Below are 22,521 nucleotides of genomic sequence, written 5' to 3' on the forward strand. Positions count from 1 at the left end.
CACATTTCTGAATTTGCCCGTATAGATTTTCAAGTGACAATAACCGTAGGCGCTAAAACTTTGTTCACCTTTAGTACCCCCGAGCCAAACCTTTGGTAGAAATTATTCATGTTCGACTTCTTGTTATCCGCTATTCAACAATTTATTTTCAAATAAAGCAGTCCCAATAGATAGTGTTTAAACCATTCAACTGATTGCTTAGTAGGCTTACAAACCAGTGTAACTAATCGAGATGTACTTTATGAAAGTTCTTAATGCTATCAGCAATAGGGGGGATGAATTGACAGTAAGTGTATTTGAGGCTAACTAGAAGAAACTGATAGCAAAAAAAGTAGCCTTCAGAGAGAGTCGAACTCTCGACCTCCAGTTTACTAGACTGGCGCTCTAACCAACTGAGCTATGAAGGCTCCATGATAAATGATTTGAAATATTCAATATTTATATCTAGACTTACTCTTCCGTGATCTATGGGCAAGTATATACAGGTGCACACTAATAGGCAGAGAAAAACTAGCATTGTAGACATTATGCAGTTGCTTCTGTTTCATTTTACCTAAGTATGAGACGACACGGTCGATTTTATGTTGATACATCGATTTGTCTTCCTATTGTGTTATCTTATCATATTTACTATTTCTGTTTCTAGGAATATATACTGATAGATGAATTTACAAAACACAATTTCCAATTACCTGCAATTTGTGATGACGCTAAATAACCATAACGAAACACTTTGCATGTTTTTTGACGGTCGAATGTTACCGCTAGATATAAGTATACAATTCTGATGTCTGAAACTATTCTGTCGCCATAGCTCAGTCGGTTGACGGCCAGACAGGGAATACCGAGGACCGCAGTTCGAATCTCACAATGGGTTTTTGAATTTGAGAGCGATATTTTTCTCATTGAACTCAATGTTTTTGACCTGTGCTATAAGCCAGATCAAACGTTCAATTCACATTTCTGAATTTGCCCGTATAGATTTTCAAGTGACAATAACCGTAGGCGCTAAAACTTTGTTCACCTTTAGTACCCCCGAGCCAAACCTTTGGTAGAAATTATTCATGTTCGACTTCTTGTTATCCGCTATTCAACAATTTATTTTCAAATAAAGCAGTCCCAATAGATAGTGTTTAAACCATTCAACTGATTGCTTAGTAGGCTTACAAACCAGTGTAACTAATCGAGATGTACTTTATGAAAGTTCTTAATGCTATCAGCAATAGGGGGGATGAATTGACAGTAAGTGTATTTGAGGCTAACTAGAAGAAACTGATAGCAAAAAAAGTAGCCTTCAGAGAGAGTCGAACTCTCGACCTCCAGTTTACTAGACTGGCGCTCTAACCAACTGAGCTATGAAGGCTCCATGATAAATGATTTGAAATATTCAATATTTATATCTAGACTTACTCTTCCGTGATCTATGGGCAAGTATATACAGGTGCACACTAATAGGCAGAGAAAAACTAGCATTGTAGACATTATGCAGTTGCTTCTGTTTCATTTTACCTAAGTATGAGACGACACGGTCGATTTTATGTTGATACATCGATTTGTCTTCCTATTGTGTTATCTTATCATATTTACTATTTCTGTTTCTAGGAATATATACTGATAGATGAATTTACAAAACACAATTTCCAATTACCTGCAATTTGTGATGACGCTAAATAACCATAACGAAACACTTTGCATGTTTTTTGACGGTCGAATGTTACCGCTAGATATAAGTATACAATTCTGATGTCTGAAACTATTCTGTCGCCATAGCTCAGTCGGTTGACGGCCAGACAGGGGAAAAAGTCGAGTACACCTTTAACGGATATAGACGTATATTTTGCTTGTCCTGTTTTGAAGTTATATTTTTCTATTGGATTTGGATATTACCAGCCGGAATAGTTAAAAACGCTTTCATAACAGTAATGTAAGTTTTATTACTGACATTTTTGCAAAAATAATGCCTTAATTTGATATTTGAGTGAACTTTACTTCTTCATGTGTAAATATTGAGGTACGAAGAAGGGATATTGTAATGGAGAAATTACCAAAACCATTAGTTGCGCTTATTAACAGTATAGTAGACGAATATGAACATTTTAATTGGAATTCGAATTACTTAGGTGATAAAATGAGAATTTCGTTGATTTGGACCAGAGGTGAATATGTGAATACAAACAAAGGTGTAAAACACAAGTCGAAATCAAGTAAAGCCAGGGACACTAAACGGTTAAAAACGTGGCAAGATAAGAAAGAAAATTTACATAACGACGATGATATAGATACTAGTGATATAGATACTGATAGTTCAGAGGAAGATATGAGCGAATCAAGTGATGAAAATCAACAAATCGACAAGGTAGATATCCCGCTGGTAACCCCCGAAAAAGTAAACATTAGACCGGTTACGAAAATTACTCACCCGGTACGAGTGTCTATTAATAAGTCAATCAATAAAAACAATCATGAATCGCCACCAGAAAAAAGAGTGTGTCGTAGTTCGATATATGGAACGAGTGTGGAAGTTCAAAAACAAAGTGTACACACAAATATAAAGGAATGTGAACATGTAGAAATAGATGACGAAATAAAAACAGTCGCATCTAAATCGATAATAACCGGGAACAGTCCATGTAATGACAGCCACTATCAGAAAATAGTGTTTAATAGACGATCAGAAGGTGATCTCGTGTTAGGAAAAATTAAAAAGAGAGATACAATAGTTATTTGTAATACAACAAAGAAGAAAATAAATCATGTGAATCTTGATACGAACAAATCAGGTTATGAAGACACAATGTATTATATTAATAGATATAAAGATTTGAGAAAAACGGACGATGAAGAAATAAGTAGTTATGTTTTTCATGTTCCGAAATTAGAAAGATACGCGGAAGTTCACAAACTTTGTCCGTGGTGTTTTTTGGAATGAACAGTTATTTGGGGAAAAACCAAGATCCGTTTCATGCGTGAATTAACTCTTTAATTATATTGTTTATTATGTATCAAAACTTAGGTTTGGAAACCAACCTATTTTTGTTAGGACTTAAAAATATTAGTTAAATATAACATTTGCGTATGCTAACATTTTGTGTATTTTTTTCTTGTAATAGTTCAAAGGCTATTTTATTGTTTTATATATAAAAAAGAAAATATAAAAAAAAGGAAGTATATTCATACAATTAGTCTATCATAGGATAGATTTATTAAAAAAGTGACATTAATATAATCAGTTTGGTATATGAGAATTTGATGACTTAGAGTAAATGAGCGATTTGTTGAATTGAGTAAATGAGCGAGCTGTTGACTTAGAGTAAATGAGCGATTTGTTGTTGTTGTTTTTTTCTTTTCAGGGAAAAATGACAATAATTGACATAAATGTTTGATATATGTGTAATTGTAATCTGTGATATGTATATAGAAGTGAGATTATAATAAAGATAAAAAAAAAAGACGGCCAGACAGGGAATACCGAGGACCGCAGTTCGAATCTCACAATGGGTTTTTGAATTTGAGAGCGATATTTTTCTCATTGAACTCAATGTTTTTGACCTGTGCTATAAGCCAGATCAAACGTTCAATTCACATTTCTGAATTTGCCCGTATAGATTTTCAAGTGACAATAACCGTAGGCGCTAAAACTTTGTTCACCTTTAGTACCCCCGAGCCAAACCTTTGGTAGAAATTATTCATGTTCGACTTCTTGTTATCCGCTATTCAACAATTTATTTTCAAATAAAGCAGTCCCAATAGATAGTGTTTAAACCATTCAACTGATTGCTTAGTAGGCTTACAAACCAGTGTAACTAATCGAGATGTACTTTATGAAAGTTCTTAATGCTATCAGCAATAGGGGGGATGAATTGACAGTAAGTGTATTTGAGGCTAACTAGAAGAAACTGATAGCAAAAAAAGTAGCCTTCAGAGAGAGTCGAACTCTCGACCTCCAGTTTACTAGACTGGCGCTCTAACCAACTGAGCTATGAAGGCTCCATGATAAATGATTTGAAATATTCAATATTTATATCTAGACTTACTCTTCCGTGATCTATGGGCAAGTATATACAGGTGCACACTAATAGGCAGAGAAAAACTAGCATTGTAGACATTATGCAGTTGCTTCTGTTTCATTTTACCTAAGTATGAGACGACACGGTCGATTTTATGTTGATACATCGATTTGTCTTCCTATTGTGTTATCTTATCATATTTACTATTTCTGTTTCTAGGAATATATACTGATAGATGAATTTACAAAACACAATTTCCAATTACCTGCAATTTGTGATGACGCTAAATAACCATAACGAAACACTTTGCATGTTTTTTGACGGTCGAATGTTACCGCTAGATATAAGTATACAATTCTGATGTCTGAAACTATTCTGTCGCCATAGCTCAGTCGGTTGACGGCCAGACAGGGAATACCGAGGACCGCAGTTCGAATCTCACAATGGGTTTTTGAATTTGAGAGCGATATTTTTCTCATTGAACTCAATGTTTTTGACCTGTGCTATAAGCCAGATCAAACGTTCAATTCACATTTCTGAATTTGCCCGTATAGATTTTCAAGTGACAATAACCGTAGGCGCTAAAACTTTGTTCACCTTTAGTACCCCCGAGCCAAACCTTTGGTAGAAATTATTCATGTTCGACTTCTTGTTATCCGCTATTCAACAATTTATTTTCAAATAAAGCAGTCCCAATAGATAGTGTTTAAACCATTCAACTGATTGCTTAGTAGGCTTACAAACCAGTGTAACTAATCGAGATGTACTTTATGAAAGTTCTTAATGCTATCAGCAATAGGGGGGATGAATTGACAGTAAGTGTATTTGAGGCTAACTAGAAGAAACTGATAGCAAAAAAAGTAGCCTTCAGAGAGAGTCGAACTCTCGACCTCCAGTTTACTAGACTGGCGCTCTAACCAACTGAGCTATGAAGGCTCCATGATAAATGATTTGAAATATTCAATATTTATATCTAGACTTACTCTTCCGTGATCTATGGGCAAGTATATACAGGTGCACACTAATAGGCAGAGAAAAACTAGCATTGTAGACATTATGCAGTTGCTTCTGTTTCATTTTACCTAAGTATGAGACGACACGGTCGATTTTATGTTGATACATCGATTTGTCTTCCTATTGTGTTATCTTATCATATTTACTATTTCTGTTTCTAGGAATATATACTGATAGATGAATTTACAAAACACAATTTCCAATTACCTGCAATTTGTGATGACGCTAAATAACCATAACGAAACACTTTGCATGTTTTTTGACGGTCGAATGTTACCGCTAGATATAAGTATACAATTCTGATGTCTGAAACTATTCTGTCGCCATAGCTCAGTCGGTTGACGGCCAGACAGGGAATACCGAGGACCGCAGTTCGAATCTCACAGTGGGTTTTTGAATTTGAGAGCGATATTTTTCTCATTGAACTCAATGTTTTTGACCTGTGCTATAAGCCAGATCAAACGTTCAATTCACATTTCTGAATTTGCCCGTATAGATTTTCAAGTGACAATAACCGTAGGCGCTAAAACTTTGTTCACCTTTAGTACCCCCGAGCCAAACCTTTGGTAGAAATTATTCATGTTCGACTTCTTGTTATCCGCTATTCAACAATTTATTTTCAAATAAAGCAGTCCCAATAGATAGTGTTTAAACCATTCAACTGATTGCTTAGTAGGCTTACAAACCAGTGTAACTAATCGAGATGTACTTTATGAAAGTTCTTAATGCTATCAGCAATAGGGGGGATGAATTGACAGTAAGTGTATTTGAGGCTAACTAGAAGAAACTGATAGCAAAAAAAGTAGCCTTCAGAGAGAGTCGAACTCTCGACCTCCAGTTTACTAGACTGGCGCTCTAACCAACTGAGCTATGAAGGCTCCATGATAAATGATTTGAAATATTCAATATTTATATCTAGACTTACTCTTCCGTGATCTATGGGCAAGTATATACAGGTGCACACTAATAGGCAGAGAAAAACTAGCATTGTAGACATTATGCAGTTGCTTCTGTTTCATTTTACCTAAGTATGAGACGACACGGTCGATTTTATGTTGATACATCGATTTGTCTTCCTATTGTGTTATCTTATCATATTTACTATTTCTGTTTCTAGGAATATATACTGATAGATGAATTTACAAAACACAATTTCCAATTACCTGCAATTTGTGATGACGCTAAATAACCATAACGAAACACTTTGCATGTTTTTTGACGGTCGAATGTTACCGCTAGATATAAGTATACAATTCTGATGTCTGAAACTATTCTGTCGCCATAGCTCAGTCGGTTGACGGCCAGACAGGGGAAAAAGTCGAGTACACCTTTAACGGATATAGACGTATATTTTGCTTGTCCTGTTTTGAAGTTATATTTTTCTATTGGATTTGGATATTACCAGCCGGAATAGTTAAAAACGCTTTCATAACAGTAATGTAAGTTTTATTACTGACATTTTTGCAAAAATAATGCCTTAATTTGATATTTGAGTGAACTTTACTTCTTCATGTGTAAATATTGAGGTACGAAGAAGGGATATTGTAATGGAGAAATTACCAAAACCATTAGTTGCGCTTATTAACAGTATAGTAGACGAATATGAACATTTTAATTGGAATTCGAATTACTTAGGTGATAAAATGAGAATTTCGTTGATTTGGACCAGAGGTGAATATGTGAATACAAACAAAGGTGTAAAACACAAGTCGAAATCAAGTAAAGCCAGGGACACTAAACGGTTAAAAACGTGGCAAGATAAGAAAGAAAATTTACATAACGACGATGATATAGATACTAGTGATATAGATACTGATAGTTCAGAGGAAGATATGAGCGAATCAAGTGATGAAAATCAACAAATCGACAAGGTAGATATCCCGCTGGTAACCCCCGAAAAAGTAAACATTAGACCGGTTACGAAAATTACTCACCCGGTACGAGTGTCTATTAATAAGTCAATCAATAAAAACAATCATGAATCGCCACCAGAAAAAAGAGTGTGTCGTAGTTCGATATATGGAACGAGTGTGGAAGTTCAAAAACAAAGTGTACACACAAATATAAAGGAATGTGAACATGTAGAAATAGATGACGAAATAAAAACAGTCGCATCTAAATCGATAATAACCGGGAACAGTCCATGTAATGACAGCCACTATCAGAAAATAGTGTTTAATAGACGATCAGAAGGTGATCTCGTGTTAGGAAAAATTAAAAAGAGAGATACAATAGTTATTTGTAATACAACAAAGAAGAAAATAAATCATGTGAATCTTGATACGAACAAATCAGGTTATGAAGACACAATGTATTATATTAATAGATATAAAGATTTGAGAAAAACGGACGATGAAGAAATAAGTAGTTATGTTTTTCATGTTCCGAAATTAGAAAGATACGCGGAAGTTCACAAACTTTGTCCGTGGTGTTTTTTGGAATGAACAGTTATTTGGGGAAAAACCAAGATCCGTTTCATGCGTGAATTAACTCTTTAATTATATTGTTTATTATGTATCAAAACTTAGGTTTGGAAACCAACCTATTTTTGTTAGGACTTAAAAATATTAGTTAAATATAACATTTGCGTATGCTAACATTTTGTGTATTTTTTTCTTGTAATAGTTCAAAGGCTATTTTATTGTTTTATATATAAAAAAGAAAATATAAAAAAAAGGAAGTATATTCATACAATTAGTCTATCATAGGATAGATTTATTAAAAAAGTGACATTAATATAATCAGTTTGGTATATGAGAATTTGATGACTTAGAGTAAATGAGCGATTTGTTGAATTGAGTAAATGAGCGAGCTGTTGACTTAGAGTAAATGAGCGATTTGTTGTTGTTGTTTTTTTCTTTTCAGGGAAAAATGACAATAATTGACATAAATGTTTGATATATGTGTAATTGTAATCTGTGATATGTATATAGAAGTGAGATTATAATAAAGATAAAAAAAAAAGACGGCCAGACAGGGAATACCGAGGACCGCAGTTCGAATCTCACAATGGGTTTTTGAATTTGAGAGCGATATTTTTCTCATTGAACTCAATGTTTTTGACCTGTGCTATAAGCCAGATCAAACGTTCAATTCACATTTCTGAATTTGCCCGTATAGATTTTCAAGTGACAATAACCGTAGGCGCTAAAACTTTGTTCACCTTTAGTACCCCCGAGCCAAACCTTTGGTAGAAATTATTCATGTTCGACTTCTTGTTATCCGCTATTCAACAATTTATTTTCAAATAAAGCAGTCCCAATAGATAGTGTTTAAACCATTCAACTGATTGCTTAGTAGGCTTACAAACCAGTGTAACTAATCGAGATGTACTTTATGAAAGTTCTTAATGCTATCAGCAATAGGGGGGATGAATTGACAGTAAGTGTATTTGAGGCTAACTAGAAGAAACTGATAGCAAAAAAAGTAGCCTTCAGAGAGAGTCGAACTCTCGACCTCCAGTTTACTAGACTGGCGCTCTAACCAACTGAGCTATGAAGGCTCCATGATAAATGATTTGAAATATTCAATATTTATATCTAGACTTACTCTTCCGTGATCTATGGGCAAGTATATACAGGTGCACACTAATAGGCAGAGAAAAACTAGCATTGTAGACATTATGCAGTTGCTTCTGTTTCATTTTACCTAAGTATGAGACGACACGGTCGATTTTATGTTGATACATCGATTTGTCTTCCTATTGTGTTATCTTATCATATTTACTATTTCTGTTTCTAGGAATATATACTGATAGATGAATTTACAAAACACAATTTCCAATTACCTGCAATTTGTGATGACGCTAAATAACCATAACGAAACACTTTGCATGTTTTTTGACGGTCGAATGTTACCGCTAGATATAAGTATACAATTCTGATGTCTGAAACTATTCTGTCGCCATAGCTCAGTCGGTTGACGGCCAGACAGGGAATACCGAGGACCGCAGTTCGAATCTCACAATGGGTTTTTGAATTTGAGAGCGATATTTTTCTCATTGAACTCAATGTTTTTGACCTGTGCTATAAGCCAGATCAAACGTTCAATTCACATTTCTGAATTTGCCCGTATAGATTTTCAAGTGACAATAACCGTAGGCGCTAAAACTTTGTTCACCTTTAGTACCCCCGAGCCAAACCTTTGGTAGAAATTATTCATGTTCGACTTCTTGTTATCCGCTATTCAACAATTTATTTTCAAATAAAGCAGTCCCAATAGATAGTGTTTAAACCATTCAACTGATTGCTTAGTAGGCTTACAAACCAGTGTAACTAATCGAGATGTACTTTATGAAAGTTCTTAATGCTATCAGCAATAGGGGGGATGAATTGACAGTAAGTGTATTTGAGGCTAACTAGAAGAAACTGATAGCAAAAAAAGTAGCCTTCAGAGAGAGTCGAACTCTCGACCTCCAGTTTACTAGACTGGCGCTCTAACCAACTGAGCTATGAAGGCTCCATGATAAATGATTTGAAATATTCAATATTTATATCTAGACTTACTCTTCCGTGATCTATGGGCAAGTATATACAGGTGCACACTAATAGGCAGAGAAAAACTAGCATTGTAGACATTATGCAGTTGCTTCTGTTTCATTTTACCTAAGTATGAGACGACACGGTCGATTTTATGTTGATACATCGATTTGTCTTCCTATTGTGTTATCTTATCATATTTACTATTTCTGTTTCTAGGAATATATACTGATAGATGAATTTACAAAACAGAATTTCCAATTACCTGCAATTTGTGATGACGCTAAATAACCATAACGAAACACTTTGCATGTTTTTTGACGGTCGAATGTTACCGCTAGATATAAGTATACAATTCTGATGTCTGAAACTATTCTGTCGCCATAGCTCAGTCGGTTGACGGCCAGACAGGGAATACCGAGGACCGCAGTTCGAATCTCACAGTGGGTTTTTGAATTTGAGAGCGATATTTTTCTCATTGAACTCAATGTTTTTGACCTGTGCTATAAGCCAGATCAAACGTTCAATTCACATTTCTGAATTTGCCCGTATAGATTTTCAAGTGACAATAACCGTAGGCGCTAAAACTTTGTTCACCTTTAGTACCCCCGAGCCAAACCTTTGGTAGAAATTATTCATGTTCGACTTCTTGTTATCCGCTATTCAACAATTTATTTTCAAATAAAGCAGTCCCAATAGATAGTGTTTAAACCATTCAACTGATTGCTTAGTAGGCTTACAAACCAGTGTAACTAATCGAGATGTACTTTATGAAAGTTCTTAATGCTATCAGCAATAGGGGGGATGAATTGACAGTAAGTGTATTTGAGGCTAACTAGAAGAAACTGATAGCAAAAAAAGTAGCCTTCAGAGAGAGTCGAACTCTCGACCTCCAGTTTACTAGACTGGCGCTCTAACCAACTGAGCTATGAAGGCTCCATGATAAATGATTTGAAATATTCAATATTTATATCTAGACTTACTCTTCCGTGATCTATGGGCAAGTATATACAGGTGCACACTAATAGGCAGAGAAAAACTAGCATTGTAGACATTATGCAGTTGCTTCTGTTTCATTTTACCTAAGTATGAGACGACACGGTCGATTTTATGTTGATACATCGATTTGTCTTCCTATTGTGTTATCTTATCATATTTACTATTTCTGTTTCTAGGAATATATACTGATAGATGAATTTACAAAACACAATTTCCAATTACCTGCAATTTGTGATGACGCTAAATAACCATAACGAAACACTTTGCATGTTTTTTGACGGTCGAATGTTACCGCTAGATATAAGTATACAATTCTGATGTCTGAAACTATTCTGTCGCCATAGCTCAGTCGGTTGACGGCCAGACAGGGAATACCGAGGACCGCAGTTCGAATCTCACAGTGGGTTTTTGAATTTGAGAGCGATATTTTTCTCATTGAACTCAATGTTTTTGACCTGTGCTATAAGCCAGATCAAACGTTCAATTCACATTTCTGAATTTGCCCGTATAGATTTTCAAGTGACAATAACCGTAGGCGCTAAAACTTTGTTCACCTTTAGTACCCCCGAGCCAAACCTTTGGTAGAAATTATTCATGTTCGACTTCTTGTTATCCGCTATTCAACAATTTATTTTCAAATAAAGCAGTCCCAATAGATAGTGTTTAAACCATTCAACTGATTGCTTAGTAGGCTTACAAACCAGTGTAACTAATCGAGATGTACTTTATGAAAGTTCTTAATGCTATCAGCAATAGGGGGGATGAATTGACAGTAAGTGTATTTGAGGCTAACTAGAAGAAACTGATAGCAAAAAAAGTAGCCTTCAGAGAGAGTCGAACTCTCGACCTCCAGTTTACTAGACTGGCGCTCTAACCAACTGAGCTATGAAGGCTCCATGATAAATGATTTGAAATATTCAATATTTATATCTAGACTTACTCTTCCGTGATCTATGGGCAAGTATATACAGGTGCACACTAATAGGCAGAGAAAAACTAGCATTGTAGACATTATGCAGTTGCTTCTGTTTCATTTTACCTAAGTATGAGACGACACGGTCGATTTTATGTTGATACATCGATTTGTCTTCCTATTGTGTTATCTTATCATATTTACTATTTCTGTTTCTAGGAATATATACTGATAGATGAATTTACAAAACAGAATTTCCAATTACCTGCAATTTGTGATGACGCTAAATAACCATAACGAAACACTTTGCATGTTTTTTGACGGTCGAATGTTACCGCTAGATATAAGTATACAATTCTGATGTCTGAAACTATTCTGTCGCCATAGCTCAGTCGGTTGACGGCCAGACAGGGAATACCGAGGACCGCAGTTCGAATCTCACAATGGGTTTTTGAATTTGAGAGCGATATTTTTCTCATTGAACTCAATGTTTTTGACCTGTGCTATAAGCCAGATCAAACGTCTTCCTATTGTGTTATCTTATCATATTTACTATTTCTGTTTCTAGGAATATATACTGATAGATGAATTTACAAAACAGAATTTCCAATTACCTGCAATTTGTGATGACGCTAAATAACCATAACGAAACACTTTGCATGTTTTTTGACGGTCGAATGTTACCGCTAGATATAAGTATACAATTCTGATGTCTGAAACTATTCTGTCGCCATAGCTCAGTCGGTTGACGGCCAGACAGGGAATACCGAGGACCGCAGTTCGAATCTCACAATGGGTTTTTGAATTTGAGAGCGATATTTTTCTCATTGAACTCAATGTTTTTGACCTGTGCTATAAGCCAGATCAAACGTTCAATTCACATTTCTGAATTTGCCCGTATAGATTTTCAAGTGACAATAACCGTAGGCGCTAAAACTTTGTTCACCTTTAGTACCCCCGAGCCAAACCTTTGGTAGAAATTATTCATGTTCGACTTCTTGTTATCCGCTATTCAACAATTTATTTTCAAATAAAGCAGTCCCAATAGATAGTGTTTAAACCATTCAACTGATTGCTTAGTAGGCTTACAAACCAGTGTAACTAATCGAGATGTACTTTATGAAAGTTCTTAATGCTATCAGCAATAGGGGGGATGAATTGACAGTAAGTGTATTTGAGGCTAACTAGAAGAAACTGATAGCAAAAAAAGTAGCCTTCAGAGAGAGTCGAACTCTCGACCTCCAGTTTACTAGACTGGCGCTCTAACCAACTGAGCTATGAAGGCTCCATGATAAATGATTTGAAATATTCAATATTTATATCTAGACTTACTCTTCCGTGATCTATGGGCAAGTATATACAGGTGCACACTAATAGGCAGAGAAAAACTAGCATTGTAGACATTATGCAGTTGCTTCTGTTTCATTTTACCTAAGTATGAGACGACACGGTCGATTTTATGTTGATACATCGATTTGTCTTCCTATTGTGTTATCTTATCATATTTACTATTTCTGTTTCTAGGAATATATACTGATAGATGAATTTACAAAACAGAATTTCCAATTACCTGCAATTTGTGATGACGCTAAATAACCATAACGAAACACTTTGCATGTTTTTTGACGGTCGAATGTTACCGCTAGATATAAGTATACAATTCTGATGTCTGAAACTATTCTGTCGCCATAGCTCAGTCGGTTGACGGCCAGACAGGGAATACCGAGGACCGCAGTTCGAATCTCACAATGGGTTTTTGAATTTGAGAGCGATATTTTTCTCATTGAACTCAATGTGTTTGACCTGTGCTATAAGCCAGATCAAACGTCTTCCTATTGTGTTATCTTATCATATTTACTATTTCTGTTTCTAGGAATATATACTGATAGATGAATTTACAAAACAGAATTTCCAATTACCTGCAATTTGTGATGACGCTAAATAACCATAACGAAACACTTTGCATGTTTTTTGACGGTCGAATGTTACCGCTAGATATAAGTATACAATTCTGATGTCTGAAACTATTCTGTCGCCATAGCTCAGTCGGTTGACGGCCAGACAGGGAATACCGAGGACCGCAGTTCGAATCTCACAATGGGTTTTTGAATTTGAGAGCGATATTTTTCTCATTGAACTCAATGTTTTTGACCTGTGCTATAAGCCAGATCAAACGTTCAATTCACATTTCTGAATTTGCCCGTATAGATTTTCAAGTGACAATAACCGTAGGCGCTAAAACTTTGTTCACCTTTAGTACCCCCGAGCCAAACCTTTGGTAGAAATTATTCATGTTCGACTTCTTGTTATCCGCTATTCAACAATTTATTTTCAAATAAAGCAGTCCCAATAGATAGTGTTTAAACCATTCAACTGATTGCTTAGTAGGCTTACAAACCAGTGTAACTAATCGAGATGTACTTTATGAAAGTTCTTAATGCTATCAGCAATAGGGGGGATGAATTGACAGTAAGTGTATTTGAGGCTAACTAGAAGAAACTGATAGCAAAAAAAGTAGCCTTCAGAGAGAGTCGAACTCTCGACCTCCAGTTTACTAGACTGGCGCTCTAACCAACTGAGCTATGAAGGCTCCATGATAAATGATTTGAAATATTCAATATTTATATCTAGACTTACTCTTCCGTGATCTATGGGCAAGTATATACAGGTGCACACTAATAGGCAGAGAAAAACTAGCATTGTAGACATTATGCAGTTGCTTCTGTTTCATTTTACCTAAGTATGAGACGACACGGTCGATTTTATGTTGATACATCGATTTGTCTTCCTATTGTGTTATCTTATCATATTTACTATTTCTGTTTCTAGGAATATATACTGATAGATGAATTTACAAAACACAATTTCCAATTACCTGCAATTTGTGATGACGCTAAATAACCATAACGAAACACTTTGCATGTTTTTTGACGGTCGAATGTTACCGCTAGATATAAGTATACAATTCTGATGTCTGAAACTATTCTGTCGCCATAGCTCAGTCGGTTGACGGCCAGACAGGGAATACCGAGGACCGCAGTTCGAATCTCACAATGGGTTTTTGAATTTGAGAGCGATATTTTTCTCATTGAACTCAATGTTTTTGACCTGTGCTATAAGCCAGATCAAACGTTCAATTCACATTTCTGAATTTGCCCGTATAGATTTTCAAGTGACAATAACCGTAGGCGCTAAAACTTTGTTCACCTTTAGTACCCCCGAGCCAAACCTTTGGTAGAAATTATTCATGTTCGACTTCTTGTTATCCGCTATTCAACAATTTATTTTCAAATAAAGCAGTCCCAATAGATAGTGTTTAAACCATTCAACTGATTGCTTAGTAGGCTTACAAACCAGTGTAACTAATCGAGATGTACTTTATGAAAGTTCTTAATGCTATCAGCAATAGGGGGGATGAATTGACAGTAAGTGTATTTGAGGCTAACTAGAAGAAACTGATAGCAAAAAAAGTAGCCTTCAGAGAGAGTCGAACTCTCGACCTCCAGTTTACTAGACTGGCGCTCTAACCAACTGAGCTATGAAGGCTCCATGATAAATGATTTGAAATATTCAATATTTATATCTAGACTTACTCTTCCGTGATCTATGGGCAAGTATATACAGGTGCACACTAATAGGCAGAGAAAAACTAGCATTGTAGACATTATGCAGTTGCTTCTGTTTCATTTTACCTAAGTATGAGACGACACGGTCGATTTTATGTTGATACATCGATTTGTCTTCCTATTGTGTTATCTTATCATATTTACTATTTCTGTTTCTAGGAATATATACTGATAGATGAATTTACAAAACACAATTTCCAATTACCTGCAATTTGTGATGACGCTAAATAACCATAACGAAACACTTTGCATGTTTTTTGACGGTCGAATGTTACCGCTAGATATAAGTATACAATTCTGATGTCTGAAACTATTCTGTCGCCATAGCTCAGTCGGTTGACGGCCAGACAGGGAATACCGAGGACCGCAGTTCGAATCTCACAATGGGTTTTTGAATTTGAGAGCGATATTTTTCTCATTGAACTCAATGTTTTTGACCTGTGCTATAAGCCAGATCAAACGTTCAATTCACATTTCTGAATTTGCCCGTATAGATTTTCAAGTGACAATAACCGTAGGCGCTAAAACTTTGTTCACCTTTAGTACCCCCGAGCCAAACCTTTGGTAGAAATTATTCATGTTCGACTTCTTGTTATCCGCTATTCAACAATTTATTTTCAAATAAAGCAGTCCCAATAGATAGTGTTTAAACCATTCAACTGATTGCTTAGTAGGCTTACAAACCAGTGTAACTAATCGAGATGTACTTTATGAAAGTTCTTAATGCTATCAGCAATAGGGGGGATGAATTGACAGTAAGTGTATTTGAGGCTAACTAGAAGAAACTGATAGCAAAAAAAGTAGCCTTCAGAGAGAGTCGAACTCTCGACCTCCAGTTTACTAGACTGGCGCTCTAACCAACTGAGCTATGAAGGCTCCATGATAAATGATTTGAAATATTCAATATTTATATCTAGACTTACTCTTCCGTGATCTATGGGCAAGTATATACAGGTGCACACTAATAGGCAGAGAAAAACTAGCATTGTAGACATTATGCAGTTGCTTCTGTTTCATTTTACCTAAGTATGAGACGACACGGTCGATTTTATGTTGATACATCGATTTGTCTTCCTATTGTGTTATCTTATCATATTTACTATTTCTGTTTCTAGGAATATATACTGATAGATGAATTTACAAAACACAATTTCCAATTACCTGCAATTTGTGATGACGCTAAATAACCATAACGAAACACTTTGCATGTTTTTTGACGGTCGAATGTTACCGCTAGATATAAGTATACAATTCTGATGTCTGAAACTATTCTGTCGCCATAGCTCAGTCGGTTGACGGCCAGACAGGGAATACCGAGGACCGCAGTTCGAATCTCACAATGGGTTTTTGAATTTGAGAGCGATATTTTTCTCATTGAACTCAATGTTTTTGACCTGTGCTATAAGCCAGATCAAACGTTCAATTCACATTTCTGAATTTGCCCGTATAGATTTTCAAGTGACAATAACCGTAGGCGCTAAAACTTTGTTCACCTTTAGTACCCCCGAGCCAAACCTTTGGTAGAAATTATTCATGTTCGACTTCTTGTTATCCGCTATTCAACAATTTATTTTCAAATAAAGCAGTCCCAATAGATAGTGTTTAAACCATTCAACTGATTGCTTAGTAGGCTTACAAACCAGTGTAACTAATCGAGATGTACTTTATGAAAGTTCTTAATGCTATCAGCAATAGGGGGGATGAATTGACAGTAAGTGTATTTGAGGCTAACTAGAAGAAACTGATAGCAAAAAAAGTAGCCTTCAGAGAGAGTCGAACTCTCGACCTCCAGTTTACTAGACTGGCGCTCTAACCAACTGAGCTATGAAGGCTCCATGATAAATGATTTGAAATATTCAATATTTATATCTAGACTTACTCTTCCGTGATCTATGGGCAAGTATATACAGGTGCACACTAATAGGCAGAGAAAAACTAGCATTGTAGACATTATGCAGTTGCTTCTGTTTCATTTTACCTAAGTATGAGACGACACGGTCGATTTTATGTTGATACATCGATTTGTCTTCCTATTGTGTTATCTTATCATATTTACTATTTCTGTTTCTAGGAATATATACTGATAGATGAATTTACAAAACACAATTTCCAATTACCTGCAATTTGTGATGACGCTAAATAACCATAACGAAACACTTTGCATGTTTTTTGACGGTCGAATGTTACCGCTAGATATAAGTATACAATTCTGATGTCTGAAACTATTCTGTCGCCATAGCTCAGTCGGTTGACGGCCAGACAGGGAATACCGAGGACCGCAGTTCGAATCTCACAATGGGTTTTTGAATTTGAGAGCGATATTTTTCTCATTGAACTCAATGTTTTTGACCTGTGCTATAAGCCAGATCAAACGTTCAATTCACATTTCTGAATTTGCCCGTATAGATTTTCAAGTGACAATAACCGTAGGCGCTAAAACTTTGTTCACCTTTAGTACCCCCGAGCCAAACCTTTGGTAGAAATTATTCATGTTCGACTTCTTGTTATCCGCTATTCAACAATTTATTTTCAAATAAAGCAGTCCCAATAGATAGTGTTTAAACCATTCAACTGATTGCTTAGTAGGCTTACAAACCAGTGTAACTAATCGAGATGTACTTTATGAAAGTTCTTAATGCTATCAGCAATAGGGGGGATGAATTGACAGTAAGTGTATTTGAGGCTAACTAGAAGAAACTGATAGCAAAAAAAGTAGCCTTCAGAGAGAGTCGAACTCTCGACCTCCAGTTTACTAGACTGGCGCTCTAACCAACTGAGCTATGAAGGCTCCATGATAAATGATTTGAAATATTCAATATTTATATCTAGACTTACTCTTCCGTGATCTATGGGCAAGTATATACAGGTGCACACTAATAGGCAGAGAAAAACTAGCATTGTAGACATTATGCAGTTGCTTCTGTTTCATTTTACCTAAGTATGAGACGACACGGTCGATTTTATGTTGATACATCGATTTGTCTTCCTATTGTGTTATCTTATCATATTTACTATTTCTGTTTCTAGGAATATATACTGATAGATGAATTTACAAAACACAATTTCCAATTACCTGCAATTTGTGATGACGCTAAATAACCATAACGAAACACTTTGCATGTTTTTTTAACGGTCGAATGTTACCGCTAGATATAAGTATACAATTCTGATGTCTGATACTATTCTGTCGCCATAGCTCAGTCGGTTGACGGCCAGACAGGGAATACCGAGGACCGCAGTTCGAATCTCACAATGGGTTTTTGAATTTGAGAGCGATATTTTTCTCATTGAACTCAATGTTTTTGACCTGTGCTATAAGCCAGATCAAACGTTCAATTCACATTTCTGAATTTGCCCGTATAGATTTTCAAGTGACAATAACCGTAGGCGCTAAAACTTTGTTCACCTTTAGTACCCCCGAGCCAAACCTTTGGTAGAAATTATTCATGTTCGACTTCTTGTTATCCGCTATTCAACAATTTATTTTCAAATAAAGCAGTCCCAATAGATAGTGTTTAAACCATTCAACTGATTGCTTAGTAGGCTTACAAACCAGTGTAACTAATCGAGATGTACTTTATGAAAGTTCTTAATGCTATCAGCAATAGGGGGGATGAATTGACAGTAAGTGTATTTGAGGCTAACTAGAAGAAACTGATAGCAAAAAAAGTAGCCTTCAGAGAGAGTCGAACTCTCGACCTCCAGTTTACTAGACTGGCGCTCTAACCAACTGAGCTATGAAGGCTCCATGATAAATGATTTGAAATATTCAATATTTATATCTAGACTTACTCTTCCGTGATCTATGGGCAAGTATATACAGGTGCACACTAATAGGCAGAGAAAAACTAGCATTGTAGACATTATGCAGTTGCTTCTGTTTCATTTTACCTAAGTATGAGACGACACGGTCGATTTTATGTTGATACATCGATTTGTCTTCCTATTGTGTTATCTTATCATATTTACTATTTCTGTTTCTAGGAATATATACTGATAGATGAATTTACAAAACACAATTTCCAATTACCTGCAATTTGTGATGACGCTAAATAACCATAACGAAACACTTTGCATGTTTTTTGACGGTCGAATGTTACCGCTAGATATAAGTATACAATTCTGATGTCTGAAACTATTCTGTCGCCATAGCTCAGTCGGTTGACGGCCAGACAGGGAATACCGAGGACCGCAGTTCGAATCTCACAATGGGTTTTTGAATTTGAGAGCGATATTTTTCTCATTGAACTCAATGTTTTTGACCTGTGCTATAAGCCAGATCAAACGTTCAATTCACATTTCTGAATTTGCCCGTATAGATTTTCAAGTGACAATAACCGTAGGCGCTAAAACTTTGTTCACCTTTAGTACCCCCGAGCCAAACCTTTGGTAGAAATTATTCATGTTCGACTTCTTGTTATCCGCTATTCAACAATTTATTTTCAAATAAAGCAGTCCCAATAGATAGTGTTTAAACCATTCAACTGATTGCTTAGTAGGCTTACAAACCAGTGTAACTAATCGAGATGTACTTTATGAAAGTTCTTAATGCTATCAGCAATAGGGGGGATGAATTGACAGTAAGTGTATTTGAGGCTAACTAGAAGAAACTGATAGCAAAAAAAGTAGCCTTCAGAGAGAGTCGAACTCTCGACCTCCAGTTTACTAGACTGGCGCTCTAACCAACTGAGCTATGAAGGCTCCATGATAAATGATTTGAAATATTCAATATTTATATCTAGACTTACTCTTCCGTGATCTATGGGCAAGTATATACAGGTGCACACTAATAGGCAGAGAAAAACTAGCATTGTAGACATTATGCAGTTGCTTCTGTTTCATTTTACCTAAGTATGAGACGACACGGTCGATTTTATGTTGATACATCGATTTGTCTTCCTATTGTGTTATCTTATCATATTTACTATTTCTGTTTCTAGGAATATATACTGATAGATGAATTTACAAAACAGAATTTCCAATTACCTGCAATTTGTGATGACGCTAAATAACCATAACGAAACACTTTGCATGTTTTTTTACGGTCGAATGTTACCGCTAGATATAAGTATACAATTCTGATGTCTGAAACTATTCTGTCGCCATAGCTCAGTCGGTTGACGGCCAGACAGGGAATACCGAGGACCGCAGTTCGAATCTCACAATGGGTTTTTGAATTTGAGAGCGATATTTTTCTCATTGAACTCAATGTTTTTGACCTGTGCTATAAGCCAGATCAAACGTTCAATTCACATTTCTGAATTTGCCCGTATAGATTTTCAAGTGACAATAACCGTAGGCGCTAAAACTTTGTTCACCTTTAGTACCCCCGAGCCAAACCTTTGGTAGAAATTATTCATGTTCGACTTCTTGTTATCCGCTATTCAACAATTTATTTTCAAATAAAGCAGTCCCAATAGATAGTGTTTAAACCATTCAACTGATTGCTTAGTAGGCTTACAAACCAGTGTAACTAATCGAGATGTACTTTATGAAAGTTCTTAATGCTATCAGCAATAGGGGGGATGAATTGACAGTAAGTGTATTTGAGGCTAACTAGAAGAAACTGATAGCAAAAAAAGTAGCCTTCAGAGAGAGTCGAACTCTCGACCTCCAGTTTACTAGACTGGCGCTCTAACCAACTGAGCTATGAAGGCTCCATGATAAATGATTTGAAATATTCAATATTTATATCTAGACTTACTCTTCCGTGATCTATGGGCAAGTATATACAGGTGCACACTAATAGGCAGAGAAAAACTAGCATTGTAGACATTATGCAGTTGCTTCTGTTTCATTTTACCTAAGTATGAGACGACACGGTCGATTTTATGTTGATACATCGATTTGTCTTCCTATTGTGTTATCTTATCATATTTACTATTTCTGTTTCTAGGAATATATACTGATAGATGAATTTACAAAACACAATTTCCAATTACCTGCAATTTGTGATGACGCTAAATAACCATAACGAAACACTTTGCATGTTTTTTAACGGTCGAATGTTACCGCTAGATATAAGTATACAATTCTGATGTCTGATACTATTCTGTCGCCATAGCTCAGTCGGTTGACGGCCAGACAGGGAATACCGAGGACCGCAGTTCGAATCTCACAATGGGTTTTTGAATTTGAGAGCGATATTTTTCTCATTGAACTCAATGTTTTTGACCTGTGCTATAAGCCAGATCAAACGTTCAATTCACATTTCTGAATTTGCCCGTATAGATTTTCAAGTGACAATAACCGTAGGCGCTAAAACTTTGTTCACCTTTAGTACCCCCGAGCCAAACCTTTGGTAGAAATTATTCATGTTCGACTTCTTGTTATCCGCTATTCAACAATTTATTTTCAAATAAAGCAGTCCCAATAGATAGTGTTTAAACCATTCAACTGATTGCTTAGTAGGCTTACAAACCAGTGTAACTAATCGAGATGTACTTTATGAAAGTTCTTAATGCTATCAGCAATAGGGGGGATGAATTGACAGTAAGTGTATTTGAGGCTAACTAGAAGAAACTGATAGCAAAAAAAGTAGCCTTCAGAGAGAGTCGAACTCTCGACCTCCAGTTTACTAGACTGGCGCTCTAACCAACTGAGCTATGAAGGCTCCATGATAAATGATTTGAAATATTCAATATTTATATCTAGACTTACTCTTCCGTGATCTATGGACAAGTATATACAGGTGCACACTAATAGGCAGAGAAAAACTAGCATTGTAGACATTATGCAGTTGCTTCTGTTTCATTTTACCTAAGTATGAGACGACACGGTCGATTTTATGTTGATACATCGATTTGTCTTCCTATTGTGTTATCTTATCATATTTACTATTTCTGTTTCTAGGAATATATACTGATAGATGAATTTACAAAACACAATTTCCAATTACCTGCAATTTGTGATGACGCTAAATAACCATAACGAAAGACTTTGCATGTTTTTTGACGGTCGAATGTTACCGCTAGATATAAGTATACAATTCTGATGTCTGAAACTATTCTGTCGCCATAGCTCAGTCGGTTGACGGCCAGACAGGGAATACCGAGGACCGCAGTTCGAATCTCACAATGGGTTTTTGAATTTGAGAGCGATATTTTTCTCATTGAACTCAATGTTTTTGACCTGTGCTATAAGCCAGATCAAACGTTCAATTCACATTTCTGAATTTGCCCGTATAGATTTTCAAGTGACAATAACCGTAGGCGCTAAAACTTTGTTCACCTTTAGTACCCCCGAGCCAAACCTTTGGTAGAAATTATTCATGTTCGACTTCTTGTTATCCGCTATTCAACAATTTATTTTCAAATAAAGCAGTCCCAATAGATAGTGTTTAAACCATTCAGCTGATTGCTTAGTAGGCTTACAAACCAGTGTAACTAATCGAGATGTACTTTATGAAAGTTCTTAATGCTATCAGCAATAGGGGGGATGAATTGACAGTAAGTGTATTTGAGGCTAACTAGAAGAAACTGATA

The 22,521-nt window shown here is 35.9% G+C and overlaps 19 non-coding genes across 19 annotated transcripts; all 19 read right to left on the minus strand.

Annotated features, from left to right (window-relative positions):
- Positions 1-333: 333 nt before the first annotated feature.
- Trnat-agu (transfer RNA threonine (anticodon AGU)) lies at positions 334-407 on the minus strand. Its single transcript has one exon. It is a non-coding gene; the product is annotated as a tRNA-Thr (tRNA).
- Positions 408-1,289: 882 nt separating this feature from the next.
- Positions 1,290-1,363, minus strand: Trnat-agu (transfer RNA threonine (anticodon AGU)). Its single transcript has one exon. It is a non-coding gene; the product is annotated as a tRNA-Thr (tRNA).
- A 2,550-nt stretch (positions 1,364-3,913) lies between these two features.
- On the minus strand, positions 3,914-3,987 carry Trnat-agu (transfer RNA threonine (anticodon AGU)). Its single transcript has one exon. It is a non-coding gene; the product is annotated as a tRNA-Thr (tRNA).
- Positions 3,988-4,869: 882 nt separating this feature from the next.
- On the minus strand, positions 4,870-4,943 carry Trnat-agu (transfer RNA threonine (anticodon AGU)). Its single transcript has one exon. It is a non-coding gene; the product is annotated as a tRNA-Thr (tRNA).
- Positions 4,944-5,825: 882 nt separating this feature from the next.
- Positions 5,826-5,899, minus strand: Trnat-agu (transfer RNA threonine (anticodon AGU)). Its single transcript has one exon. It is a non-coding gene; the product is annotated as a tRNA-Thr (tRNA).
- A 2,550-nt stretch (positions 5,900-8,449) lies between these two features.
- Trnat-agu (transfer RNA threonine (anticodon AGU)) lies at positions 8,450-8,523 on the minus strand. Its single transcript has one exon. It is a non-coding gene; the product is annotated as a tRNA-Thr (tRNA).
- Positions 8,524-9,405: 882 nt separating this feature from the next.
- On the minus strand, positions 9,406-9,479 carry Trnat-agu (transfer RNA threonine (anticodon AGU)). Its single transcript has one exon. It is a non-coding gene; the product is annotated as a tRNA-Thr (tRNA).
- An 882-nt stretch (positions 9,480-10,361) lies between these two features.
- Trnat-agu (transfer RNA threonine (anticodon AGU)) lies at positions 10,362-10,435 on the minus strand. Its single transcript has one exon. It is a non-coding gene; the product is annotated as a tRNA-Thr (tRNA).
- An 882-nt stretch (positions 10,436-11,317) lies between these two features.
- Trnat-agu (transfer RNA threonine (anticodon AGU)) lies at positions 11,318-11,391 on the minus strand. The gene has a single exon. It is a non-coding gene; the product is annotated as a tRNA-Thr (tRNA).
- Positions 11,392-12,622: 1,231 nt separating this feature from the next.
- Positions 12,623-12,696, minus strand: Trnat-agu (transfer RNA threonine (anticodon AGU)). The gene has a single exon. It is a non-coding gene; the product is annotated as a tRNA-Thr (tRNA).
- A 1,231-nt stretch (positions 12,697-13,927) lies between these two features.
- Positions 13,928-14,001, minus strand: Trnat-agu (transfer RNA threonine (anticodon AGU)). Its single transcript has one exon. It is a non-coding gene; the product is annotated as a tRNA-Thr (tRNA).
- An 882-nt stretch (positions 14,002-14,883) lies between these two features.
- Positions 14,884-14,957, minus strand: Trnat-agu (transfer RNA threonine (anticodon AGU)). Its single transcript has one exon. It is a non-coding gene; the product is annotated as a tRNA-Thr (tRNA).
- An 882-nt stretch (positions 14,958-15,839) lies between these two features.
- Trnat-agu (transfer RNA threonine (anticodon AGU)) lies at positions 15,840-15,913 on the minus strand. The gene has a single exon. It is a non-coding gene; the product is annotated as a tRNA-Thr (tRNA).
- Positions 15,914-16,795: 882 nt separating this feature from the next.
- On the minus strand, positions 16,796-16,869 carry Trnat-agu (transfer RNA threonine (anticodon AGU)). The gene has a single exon. It is a non-coding gene; the product is annotated as a tRNA-Thr (tRNA).
- An 882-nt stretch (positions 16,870-17,751) lies between these two features.
- Positions 17,752-17,825, minus strand: Trnat-agu (transfer RNA threonine (anticodon AGU)). The gene has a single exon. It is a non-coding gene; the product is annotated as a tRNA-Thr (tRNA).
- An 883-nt stretch (positions 17,826-18,708) lies between these two features.
- Trnat-agu (transfer RNA threonine (anticodon AGU)) lies at positions 18,709-18,782 on the minus strand. Its single transcript has one exon. It is a non-coding gene; the product is annotated as a tRNA-Thr (tRNA).
- An 882-nt stretch (positions 18,783-19,664) lies between these two features.
- On the minus strand, positions 19,665-19,738 carry Trnat-agu (transfer RNA threonine (anticodon AGU)). The gene has a single exon. It is a non-coding gene; the product is annotated as a tRNA-Thr (tRNA).
- An 882-nt stretch (positions 19,739-20,620) lies between these two features.
- Positions 20,621-20,694, minus strand: Trnat-agu (transfer RNA threonine (anticodon AGU)). Its single transcript has one exon. It is a non-coding gene; the product is annotated as a tRNA-Thr (tRNA).
- An 882-nt stretch (positions 20,695-21,576) lies between these two features.
- On the minus strand, positions 21,577-21,650 carry Trnat-agu (transfer RNA threonine (anticodon AGU)). Its single transcript has one exon. It is a non-coding gene; the product is annotated as a tRNA-Thr (tRNA).
- Positions 21,651-22,521: the final 871 nt, after the last annotated feature.

Source organism: Mytilus trossulus, unplaced genomic scaffold, assembly GCF_036588685.1.
Source record: "Mytilus trossulus isolate FHL-02 unplaced genomic scaffold, PNRI_Mtr1.1.1.hap1 h1tg000024l__unscaffolded, whole genome shotgun sequence".
Classification (NCBI taxonomy): Eukaryota; Metazoa; Mollusca; class Bivalvia; order Mytilida; family Mytilidae; genus Mytilus; species Mytilus trossulus.